Source organism: Ceratotherium simum, chromosome 13 (genome assembly GCF_057802395.1).
Source record: "Ceratotherium simum simum isolate JZ-2026a chromosome 13, ASM5780239v1, whole genome shotgun sequence".
NCBI classification, from domain to species: Eukaryota; Metazoa; Chordata; class Mammalia; order Perissodactyla; family Rhinocerotidae; genus Ceratotherium; species Ceratotherium simum.
Window position 1 is genome coordinate 65,505,250 of NC_141912.1, and position 13,001 is coordinate 65,518,250.

The following is a 13,001-nucleotide window of genomic DNA, read 5'->3' on the forward strand; positions in this document are numbered from 1 at the left end:
GAGGCCGCGTCCCACATACAGCAACTAGAAGGACGTGCAGCTATGACACACAACCATCTACTGGAGCTTTGGGGGGAAAAATAAATAAATAGAATCTTTAAAAGTAATTATGAGCTCCAAATTTGAGTTACAAGAGTTCTTAATGATTTTGGTTCCTGTCTTTCTGGGAAATTCAGCATGCAGTCTCGTGTTTTTAAGTTATTATTTTAATGTGGATTTATCTGGGGAAAATAGCTTCTTTTCTAGAAAACCAAAACTATGCCTGATAAAGGAAAATGTACCTTTTCTTAAAGTGCAGTGGTGTGATACTCCAGGCACAGAGGTGGCGTTTTTCATGTTTCAGATGAAACTTGCTCACAATTTGTGAAGAAGCTACTTCACAAAGATTATTTCATGCAGATGTGAAGTACCGTTTTTTGGATGGTAACTTTGGAGTACACAGTTCATTTTACATATTATATTCCCAAAGCATTTGTTTGGAACATTGCATGATAGGCTGACTTTTTTGTGTCCAATCCTTCACTGTACAATACCATGGCCACATGTAGCTATTTAAATTTAAATTATTTAAAAGGAAATAAACTTAAAAATTCCGTTCCCCTGTCACCCTAGCCACAGTTCAAGTGCTCAAGAGCAGTCATCACAGAAATTTCCTTTAGATGACGCTGGTTTAGAAAATCCTTCAATTTACGATGAAAATCATGTTTGTTTTGAAGATTCTCCTCATTTTACGGCTGTTACTCAGAGTATACTGGCCGCAGTCCTCAATTCTGTGGTAGTGGTCTTCATCCTTGTTGTTGTATTGGGGTCCTGGTGTGCTTCTTGGTTAATTTATATTTGGGGATGACTATTTTCACAGCTTTTGGGCTTGGTTGATAATTGCTAAATTATATACTAAATATTATAATTTTTATAAAAAATCACTTTGCTTCATCTTCTCTATCTCCAAACTGCAGGCAGGTGTCCCGCCTCCTCTGGCTCTTTCCGTCTCTCTGTCTCTGTCTCTCTGTCTCTCCCTTTCTCTGTCTCTCTGTCTCTCTCTTTCTCTCTCCCTCTCTCTGTACACACACACACACTCACACACACACATCTTTTTTGGAGGGTAAGTAACTGGCGCAGGGTCATAGGGTGCTGGAGGTGATCATGGTTGGTTCCCAGGAGAGCCCTTAGTAGGCAACGGTGGGGCTTGGTAATAAAAGTGTTAATAGATATTACAGATGGTGTAATTTCTAATTCAGTTTGAAATAGGAAAAGTATCGATGCTACATTGATAAAAAGTCATCCTTCTGATGACTTACATTTGACTTGCAAGTCAGCGTGCATGTGTTTGCGCATCTTGTCTGCGGACTTTTTTTAAAAGTCAGACGGGAGTGGACCCTTGCTGCTTTTCGTGCCTTTATATTGTCTTGTAAACATGTATTTTCCCCCCTGAAGTAACAATGTAAAATAATGTAAGTATTAAGTAAACGTGTAAACATATGTGCTCAGTTGGTGTGCAGATAACTCTTGACGGATACATACGTGTGTGTATTTTCTCATTCCTTAAAGAAAGGACTCTAGTACTATGCCAGCTCTTACTGAATATGTGTTATAAATCACAATGGGCATGGAATCAGAAAGAATTGAATCTCAAAATTATTTACAATAACAACAGATTATGAAAGAAAACATGACCAGAGGCCTGGGTAGTTGGAGAGATGTGCTGGTGGAAGGTGAGGACCGTATTGCCTCTGCACAGTCTCCCCTCTTTGAGAATATCATCCTGAGGACTTTGGTGACCACTGGGATATACACACTTCTGAAGCTGGGGTTGAATCTCTTCATCTGGGAACACAGGGGCGTCACATGTGCCATTATCTGGCACAGACACCCTGTTTTCTCTTAACTTGTAATTAATGACCTTCTCAGTAACTGTCTTGAATATACTCCAATCAAAGTAGTTGTCCTATTCTAATATTGTGACTAATCCCAACTCAGTGTTTACAAAATGAAACATTAACTGTAAAGAACATACTTTTTATCAACCTGTAATATCTGTTAGTGCCTTTATTACCAAACCCTACCATTGCCTACTAAGGGCTCTCTGGGAACCAGCCATGATGATCTCCGGCACCCTGTCACCCTGCACAAGTTCCTTACCCTCCATGGGGCTCCGTTTTCTTTGGGCACAGTGGAGATAAGACCGTCCACTTCATAAGGCTGTGAGTGTTTGAATGAGATGATGCGTATAAAAAGGATGCTGAATTAGCATTCTTCCTCCATTGATTTTGTCTGTGGCTCTTGTACCATAGATGTCTAATATCACAAGTGTGAGATAATCACTCGTACATATAATATACAAAGATAAGGTGAGAGAACCATTTTTATGTCTGATGGGCTCCATTGGTGTGAGAAGGGGAAGGGATTTCTTAGGAGGAGTGGGTGCCATGTTGTGAGTTTCAGCGTCAGGGGAAGATTATCCCCATAGAATAAGATTTAAAGAGCAATGTGTGTGTGGGGGGCAGAAATTAAAATTGCATTTTTACTGTATCCCATGCATTTGCTTGTTCAGTTTATCAGTTACACATATAAATTAACATTTAACACAATGCTTGGCTCTCATAGTCTGTTGGGCTGTTATAAGAAAATACCACAGACTGGGAAGCTTATCAACAACAGAAGTTTATCTCTCTCAGTTCTAGAGGCTGGAAAGTCCAAAATCAGTGTCAGCACAGTCAGGTTCTGGTGAAGGTCCTCTTCCTAGTTCATAGCCACACCTTCTCGCCTTTTCCCCACGCAGTGGGAGGGCTGGGGGAGCTCTGTGGGGTCTCCTTTATAGGAGCACTAACCCCATTTATGAGGCTCCACCCTCAAGACCCAAACACCTCGCAAAGGCCCCGCCTCCTAATACCTAATACCCTTTGGGGGTTAAGATTTCAACCCGTGAATCTGGAGTGACACAGACATCCAGACCATTGCACGGGCATAGGGTAACTACTTACTATCTGTGTACTGTTCTGCTAATTGATACTATTGTTCTTATTTTATTATTATGCTGAGTTGTTAGTATATTTATTAGCAAATATGTATTAGCACTTTCAGTGGATAAAATGAGGTTAAAAAGAGAGAGATATGCTTCATGCCCTCATAGAGATTACATTCTGTTGAGAGAAATAAAGAATAATTACACAAATAAATACAATTTAATAAATGCCTCAGAGGGACGTTTCTTACAGATATGTTGATATAATTTTGGTATGTGTCCAACCATTTAACAAAAAAAGATAACCTGGTCACATGGCATCTGAAAGACAACAGCGTTTATATTCAGTGCAGTCTTTTAGGTGTAGTGTGATCCCCTCACGCCCACACAGGGATTAACGGGAGCTCTATCTGGTGGGCTTGATCGACCACCACGTGTTCTCAAGGTGAATGATGCTCATGTTGCTACTGCAAGCTGGGAAAATTAGGCATCTCTTGTCTCTTAGATTATAAATATTAAGTAATATAAATCTCTCTACACGGAAGAAAAATAGTGAACTAAATCTTGCTTATAAGATGGCATAGATTTAAATGAGGTGTGTATTATGATCCATCAGAGATGGTCTAGTGGAGATTTGTGCCTCTAAGGAATTGAGTAAAGGGGTTTAAGAATAAATAAAGAGACCAAGACAGTGCCAAGGTGGGGGAAAGGAAATGGCACTGATTCTGAGAAGAAACAGAAGCAGCGCTGCCTTATGAGGGGAGTGAGCCACTCACACTTACAGAGGACTTAAGGTGTAAGTCCTCAGAGACAAGGAGCTGGAAGAAGAGGCTGGCACCGGAGAACGGGACGTCCTTCCTTCATTGTCCTTTCCTTCTTGCTGACTCTGTGAGAAAATGCAACTCAGGTTAATTATGCCCTTGCACTTTGAAAGCACTCCGTGAATGGCTTCTGAGGTTAACCTGCCTCCTGAGGGCTAACTGGTTTGTTTGTAAGCGTGTCTGCCAGGTGGCGTTGGCAGTCCTTTTAGGAGCGCAGGATATCTGCATTACCTGTGAGAAATGGTACTTGCAAAGGTATCAAACGATGAGTGATTGAAAAGTGAGACTGAGGACCCTGAATAACAGCTTTGAAGTTTCCCCCTAGGACGAAGTTCCAGAGGACCAGGGTGTAGGCCGTGGGCCGTGGGACTGTCAAGTTTGTGTCCCTGACAGCTTAGTCACTGGGGAATCAGGAACAAGCGCTGGGAACTCGTGCGACATTCGGATACTGACTGATTTAAACGCAGCTTGCCCGTGCAGTGCCTTTCCTGTTGTGTAGTCACTGAGCGAGACGTGTCGGGAGTGTCCTCTTTGGTTCCAGCAACGCAGTGCCTGCTGCTCACGCGGAACTTCTAGTTCTGACCAGAAGCTGCTGGTTGACTTCTGTTTCTGGAGAGCAAAGAACGCACTTTATATTCTTTCGGTTGTCCTAGTGCTTTTCCCTGTAGCCTTATGAAGGTTTGCAAGTAAAGAAGTTGACTGCCTTTCTTTTATTCATGTATTAATTTATATGTGACATTACATAAATATTACATGATATACATAATATTAAACAAAATATCTGCAAGAACCTGCTTCATTGCAGGCACACTGGGCTAGGTTCTAGAGGTACAGTGATTAAATACATAAATCCACACCTGTGCACAGGTAGAGAGAGAGAGAGACATGGCTCCTGCCCTTGTGATATTTTTTATTTGCTGTCCAGAGTTCTTATTGGGGACTTTATAGAGCGACAGGGTGACCTTCGGATAAAATCAGTTTCCGTGGTCAGAATTTGGCTACAGATATTAAAAAAAGAAATGATAGGAGCCGGCCCGGTGGCATAGTGGTTAAGTTCTCAAACTATGCTTCGTGTTCGCACGTTCAGATCCCGGGCCTGGATCTGTGCACCGCTCATCAAGCCATGCTGTGGCGGCATCCCATTTACAAAAAAATAAAGGAAGATGGGTACAGATGTTAGCTCAGGGCCAATCTTCCTTACCAAAAAAAAAAAAAAAGAAAGAAGAAGAAGAAAAAAAATTGTAACCTTAAAACGATTACAACAACAATTACAGCCTCTTCAAATGGCTGCCCGAGCCTAAGCATTTATTTTTCTTACCCCATGAGACTCCATAAAAGTGCAGAGAAAAGGATGTGAACTGTGAGCAGATGAGATGTTTTTAGAAGATGGAAAGAGGAAAGAGCCTGTTTTTGGACGTAAGATCTTGCCAGGTAGGCGAGAGGGTGGTGGTGGAGAAGACCATCTGCTGTGGGCACCTGCAGCAACGTGACGCTCAGAGGACAGAGTCTGTGGGGCTGGAAGCCAGAGGGGAGAAGCTGATTGGCAGAGTCAGGCAACATTTGTTGACAAAACAACTGTAACACGCTCCTCTTCATTCTTCTCACCATTCCCTCCTCCTCTTTACCCCCTTACATAGAGGAAAAGCAGCCCAGCATTTAAGTCCCGGGTAAAAATCAAGAAGACATTCAGTGAACTGCCTTAGCAAAGATGGAGAGAGATGGGAGATACTGGAGTAGGTGCCCCCCATCCTGGGGCCCCCACCCTTCCCAGGTTAACACTGACTGCATGCCTTTTCACCCTAAAGTGAAGGCTACCACTCACTCACAGGCAGTGTTAGTGTCACTAGAGCAGCCTGGCTAAAAAGACAGATGTGGAAATCTCACCAGCCACACACAGAAACCTACCCAGGACTCAGTCTCAAAGATGAATGAGCACAAAGGCTGTGAGACATGAAGAATGCCAGCAGAATGAACTAAAAAAGGTCAAGATAAATAAGTGGACACATTGACCCTGGTAGTAAGAGATAATGCGAGACAGAACTGTGCTTGAAAAACAAACAGAGCAAAATGCTAGGTGTCTTGGTCAAGTTATTACATCGTGAAATGCCTAACCCCCACCCCAGGGCAGCTTCACACCCCAACACACAGATATTCTGTGGAAAACATTTTTTGCAAAATTAAAGTTATTAACGAAGCTTAAAGGGAGAGCTCTGGGTACGAAAGCCCCGAGCACTGAAGCACCTGGACAGACATATTCAGACAAAATACAAGACTGGACGGCTGGACTCCAGACCACAGACCTACCTGCAGGTGCGAGTTGACTCTCCTAGCCAGGAAGTAAAGCACCCTGATCTGAGACATTTTCATAAAAGCTGACGTAAAGCTGTAAAGTCCTTTGGTTCCAGAAAGAGGTAACCGTGAGACTAACCCGTAAGGAAGCCCGTGCAGCCCTGCAGATGCCCAGAGGATGAGTCTAGAAGTCATACCTGGGAAACACTAGAGGACCTTCAACACCGTTGACGATGCCATGGAAAAGAGAAAGTCTCATTGTTTGGAAGTTAAGAAATAAACCGGGTCATTTACAAAGCAATAAGAAGTAAAATACCTTTACACCTCTCATCAGCAGTGGATTCTAGACCACAACTGATCAGTGCCTTCAAAGGTCGGAGGAAATCCATTTGAAGATGCAGTTCTGTGCACCTCTCAACATCAATCAACTCCAGGTTCTCAGAAAGCCTACTTCTTAACCTCCTTCTGAAAAAATTATTTAAAGATGTTTTCAAATAATAATCAAGACAATGGGACAAACGAGAAACAAGACGTAGGGGAGCTAATGCAGGAATCTAGTGCAGAGACACGTGCAGAACGCAGTCTGTCCATCAGAACTGGACGTCGTGTCCCGGGGGCTCCAAAAGAATATCAAGAAGAATGTCATGGATTCCACGAAATATCCAGTGACTCATGAGTTACATGATATTATTGGCCTGGTAGAGAAAGGCTGTCTCCTTTTTCGACAATAAAAAGGAACAATCAAACATTGAGGAAAAAAACTGTTAGGGAAAATCATGGTTCAAATGTGAAGCAAACACAAATGTGATGTTACTTTATTAACTGATAGAGCCCATTTGACTGCTAACCTGGGTGCGTCTTCCTCTGAGTGAGCAGGAACTCTGACACTTCATCTCTAGATATGGGCATTTAACTTCTGCACAGTGTTGGTTTTTACTTGGTTCTGGAGTCGTAAAATGTTCAAGAGTTAAAAGATCCTGTTCGAATTTTGGGACAAGAAACAAAGCATTAAGTATATTTAATTATAGAAATGTAAAAGAAGAAATAAAGCTATCGGTTTTTGAAAGTAAAAGGACATAAAGCAAGCTAAAGTCTCTTCTTTAATTGGTTTTAACCATAGATAACATCTTAAAAGTAGAAACCCGTGGATAATATCCCAAATAAAGCAGTCAACATACAGAGGCAAATTATTTAAAAATTAGATTGCTTTCCGTTAGAAGAACTGAATATAAACATTTACAAATAAGGCAGGGAAGTGGGATTGACAGTGTGGGCTGAGGGACATGAGGGGAAATGACTCATTGGAGCTGCATCTCAAGCCCGTATTTATTTTAATTTCCATCATGGACATGCATTACTTTGATATCCATTAAAACGGGAAAACACAAAATATTGCTACTTAGTGTCGCCTTTATTGAGTTGCAGGTAACTGGTTTTGGTTCTTCTGGGGCCTTTCGTAATTGTCATTTTAGCCACCAGAACCTCAGAACAGCAGTGGGTCCCCATGGAGCTGTAAGCGTTGGCTTCTCTCTCGCCTTTTATAGAGAATCTCTGACTGAGTCCCTGCTGTGTGACAGGCGCTCACGGGACTGTGGGGACACACCGATTAGCACGTGGCCCTGCCCTGAGTGGCTCTCTCAGGAAGGCCCACCTCATTCTTTTGTCCTCTTTCTTCGTGTGCACTTCTCCTTGGCCCGTGTCACACAGAGGCTGCCAAACACCTTTCGTAGATCTCTGCCTCCACTTCTTAACCTTCAGCCAGATGCTTTCTCTGGCCCCTCTTCACCTTGCCCTCTAGTCTGTGCAGAGGAGAGAGACTGCTGTAGGGCCAGCAGCTGCACACGGCGACTGTTAGCACCGCTGCCCAACAGGTTTATCTGGCCTGGTGTCCTTTGATGTTACAAAGGACACAGATGGGAATTGGCGTAAAAGAGAGCGAGATGGTGTCTTATTTTGCTGAGAGAAAGATAAGTTTAATTCTCTCTTTCAGCTACTGAAAGAGGCATGATTTAGGGTGTTAGATGCTTCAGTTTAAATGGCTTAGAGGGAGTATGAGAATTGGTTTCTTCTCACAGTGGGAATGGAATGGGCATTAGCTGTTTTAATAATCTGTGCAGTTTAGATCTTACGAAGAGATTGAGGACACAAATAACTGTGTGTGTGTGTGTGTGTGTGTGTGTGTGTGGTCTGAGCTAACGTGCTAATTCCTAATTTCTAAGAATATACATTAAGAAAATTTCGGAAGTCATCGTGGTGAGAAGCTGGCTTTTGCAGAGTTACCATTTCTGCCTAATATATAAAGGACTAAAAAAAATCCTTGATTCTAAAACAGGAGTTATGACTAAAAAGAAGTTCTATGAAAAGAAAAGAAATTAAATCTGTAAATCTAACATGATTATACCCAATAATATTTCCCCGAAAATAATCCATAGCTAGAAATATTAGGCACTTAGTAACATCTGAAAGAGATTTCTGTTTTTGAATTAGGAGAAACAAAATTAAAATCTGGGCTACATGTCCAAAAATAATCATATGAACTTTATATATACTTTCAATTTTAATATAGAATGTTTTAAAAGATGTGTAAAGATCATATGAAGGGGAGACATTTATGCTTCAAAGTGCATTTAGACAGGGTTTGGTGCTAGAGGTTTCAGTGTCCCTATTTTATCTCAATAAGTTGTTCTTCAGTACCTTTTAAAATGCACAATCATCCTGCAGTGTTTTTGACCCATTTTATCCAGTGAATGAAGAGGTTGTCCTTACTTTTGGTTCAGTTTCGCAGAATAACAGAATCTTAGACCTGGGAGAGGCTTGAGAAGCAAACAAGAGTCTCTCTTTCACACCCTGTGAACAGGGAGGGAGACGTTGTGGGTATTAAGTCTGCCTGGTTCCTGCCCCTGAAGCCACTGTCTCTTTGCAGCCAGGAGGGCGTGGGGCGCATCCTTTCCACAGCTCCAGCTGGACCCTCTGAGGACTAGCTGGTGGTCAGCCTGCTGTTGTTCTGTCTGCATCTAGGCTCAGTCCTAGCAATCTGGCATCTGCCTATTCCTGAGACCAGGCGCCAACTCTGTGCCTTGTTTTAGTTATTAGATCCACGTCCTTGGATCCTTGTGACTGAGTCCAGTTCTGTTGCCCAAGTCCCTCTAGAGAACTCTGCCTGGCCCTCCCCGATTCTCGTGCAGGAATTAGAAGCTAGATGCCTAGATCCTGACTTCCCTGATGCCCACTGCCGTATTGGAAACCCAGATATCACCTTCCATTTCCTTCTTCTCCGTACATTATGGGACACCTCTGATTCTTACTGCCATTCTGGATTTAAGCATTGCTGCCTGGAGCCACCTTCTTTGAGTGTTATGTTCCACCTACTGAGCTGAACTTCTACATTTGCTTCTTTTTAAAAGCACCTGTTCCATACCACAGGGTAGATCTGATCTTAATTCTGATAAAGTCTTCTGAGCCTGGTGTGTACAAGGTGAGATAATAGTTAGACTGCCATAACAAGGGAGCTCAGATTGTGTGGCCTTTTTTCTCACAGTTCTGGAGGCTGGGACTCCAGCGTCAAGGTATCTGCAGGGCTGGTTCCTTCTGAGGCCACAAGGCAGACTTCTGTCCCAGGCCTCTCTCCTTGGCTTGTAGATGGCCGTCTTCTCCTTGTGTCTTCACATTGCCTTTCTTCTGTGTGTTCCTCTTCTTACAAGGGCACCAGTCATGTTGGATTAGGGGCCGTCCTAATAACCGCATTTTAGTTTAATTATCTCTTTAAAGATCCTGTCTCCAAATACAGTTCCATTCTGAGGTACTTGGGGTGAGGACTTCAACATATGAATTGCAGGGGGACACAATTCAGTGGATAACAGTAATATTCCTAGGAGGGAAGAGACGAAGCCTCTACATGTTTGTATACACACATGATGAATACTGGTGTTTGACATTTGTCTCCATTGTTTTCTATCTCTGAAAAACGTTGGATCATCAAGAATGTTTCTGAGTAGTTACTTTATGAAGAGGATTGCTATCCAGAATCGTCAAGACACAGATTGTTGTAGGCACCCAGAGACAAAACACACTGGGTGGTTTCTCAATCTCTGTCAGCCTCCAGTTCCCTCTTTTCAGGAACTGGGCATGGTATTTGTACTTCCCATGGAGTGGTTGTGAAGATTAAATGAGATAAGGTGGTATGGCTTTGTGTACCTTGTACCTGATATACAGCAAGTGCTCCATAAGTATTTTTATTTCTGTGACACCAAATAGGATGTGTAGATAACACATGTTACAGAATAGGGGGAAAGCTGGAATGCCAAGGTTTCGTGTTGGAGCTGGGGTAGAATTTGGGCAGGAAGAATTGATGCAGATTCTGGTCAGAGAGACTGGCGTGAACCATGAGAGATGCTGGAGACACACTGTTGTGTGAACAGGAAGTTTAGGGGCCCGTGAAAGAAAAAACCCAGGGGTTATCATCAAGGGAACAGTTTTAATCCCAGTTCTTTCAAGGACTGAGCTTCCTTGGGCAACAGAATAAGAGGGATGGACTGTGTCACTGATCCTTGTCCTTGGAGATACTTAGAGTCCCCTGGGGAGCTTTTAAAAATTAACTGTCGGGGCAGACCAGAGGGCTTCTGATTTAGTCAAGTGGAGCCTTGCCCCAGTCTGTGTTAGTGTGTGATGCTGAGTTGAGGACTATGGGAACTAGCTCAGTTCACTGGAGGAGCTTCCTAAAAAAGATCTTAGTGTTTTCGCCCTAATCCTGAGATCTTGATTTAATTGTTTGTGTTGGAATCTGAGCGTTGTTATTGTTTTTAAGGATCTCTTCCCGTAATTCCAGCGTGTAGTCAAGGTTGTGAACTGTAGAACTTGATAGTCTTCAAGGGCTTTTCCAAATCTCAGCCCTGCCCCTGTATAAATTATGAAGTGCTGGTTCTTCCGTGAGAATTTTTATTTTGTATCTTAGTATGAGCTTCCCATAAAAAGCTGCTTGTTTTTATGGGGACACGTTTGACTGGAAAAAGCACCTGAAATGACTCAACTTATGTTTTGGGGACAGAGTGAAGAGTTGTAGGTATCCGGATACATTTTAGAACTCTAACCAGGTACTTTGAGTCAGTTTTCTGATGGCCTAGCAGGTGTGAATTCTGCCTGGGATGACTCTCTCATGCTTGGGAGCCCACTAATGAGGGCGGGGTCGAGGAGCAGAATCGTGACCTTGCGAATGTCTGGACCAGAAACTGGAAGTTATGCCTACGTTGAGACAATAAATAGGAAAGCGATTCTCAGAGTCTAGAGTATTATACAAAAGTGACTATTTTTACTGCCCTAACACTTGGTCACTCAAGTTGGGTTAGTGGTCAAACTCGTACGCGTTGGGTCGTTTCATCAAGAATGAAATCCAGAGCTTCACAGTGTGGCTCCAGCTCACCCTCCCTCGCAGACTCACCGTCTCCAACACTGTGCTCTTCCTGCCTGATCAGCATGTCTCCTGCCCTTCACGGGTACCAGGTACTTTTCCATCTCTGTTATTTGACGTTTGATGTTCCACCCTTTTAAATGGCCTCCCATCTCTGGCCATGATTTAAAACTAAGGCCAGGGCCGGCCCCGTGGCTTAGCGGTTAAGTGCGTGCACTCCGCTGCTGGCGGCCCGGGTTCGGATCCCGGGCGCACACCGACGCACCGCTTCTCCGGCCATGCTGAGGCCGCGTCCCACATACAGCAACTAGAAGGATGTGCAGCTATGACATACAACTATCTACTGGGGCTTTGGGGAAAAATAAATAAATAAATAAAATCTTAAAAAAAAAAAAAAAAAAAAAAACTAAGGCCAAATCTCACTTCTTCCTCTATTCTCTTGAACTATCTAATTTTATTTGTCGTGTTTACGTGTTTGAGTCTTTCCCTGATGGAAATTGATTGTAAGTTCAAGTAGAGACACCATGTTTCTGTGTTTATATGCTGTTTTAGATTTAATAGAGTGATGGTTTGTAGTTACATTCATAGAGATATAGTTGCTGGATAAAGTTGTACACTGTTGAATGTTTCTCTATATTTTTAATTTGTGGAACTAATTATAAAAGTAAGAAACTAATACATTATATAGTTGAGTAAGGAGAAAAGCTGTATCTAAAATTACAGTTGAGGATAATTGAGTTTGAAAAGAGTAATTTTTCCTGTCTTCTAATACTCAGTGCATCCCTTTAGTCTGCTGATTTGATGGTCATGCATTTCTGTCAATAGGTACCTTCATTGGGTGACAAGAAATTATTACTTTGTTTCTTGTGTGATTACAGCTTACTTCTCTGTTCCTGGAATTCTGTTTATTTAATTATTTTTAGTAATTTGGACATTAACTCTTTGAATTATACAAAGGAAACCACAATATTACTACCATTAGACATTAACTTAGTATATATTTTAATGAAAGAGAAAAAAGTCAGTTATCTACAGAAGAAATTATAGCGTGGATTAAAGTAAAGAATTGCCACTAGAGTTAAGAAAAAAATAAAACATCATCAATAACATCAACAATAATAGTGAAAAAGAGAGAACTGACTGATAGCTGAGTGATCAGAAAGGAAAGAGCTGAAAATTTGATTAGTATAATCCCAAAAGTCTCTGAATTAGGTTTAGGGGGCTGCAGAGAGAACAGTTTCTTTGGGAAACCGTGAGTTAGGTCAGAGATGAAGAGCCTTTGGGAAATTCTGAGGTAAGTTGAGTGTCATCCTGGACGACCTTGTTACTTTCCAGTGAGCAGTGGAGTTGGGACAGTGAGGGGAATTGCTCAAACTCCGCCCAATGTTTGGAATTGAAACCATGTAAGATATTGTAGCCCGGGGCTGGCCCAGTGGTGTAGCAGTTGAGTTTGAGCACTCGGCTTCAGTGGCCTGGGGTTCACAGGTTTGGATCCTGGGCGCAGACCAATGCACAGCTTGTTAAG

At 42.4% G+C, this 13,001-nt stretch overlaps 1 protein-coding gene across 3 annotated transcripts in view; it reads left to right on the top strand.

Annotated features, from left to right (window-relative positions):
• RIMS1 (regulating synaptic membrane exocytosis 1) overlaps positions 1–13,001 on the top strand; it is a 442,630-nt gene that overhangs the window by 258,013 nt on the left and 171,616 nt on the right. The window lies entirely within an intron of this gene.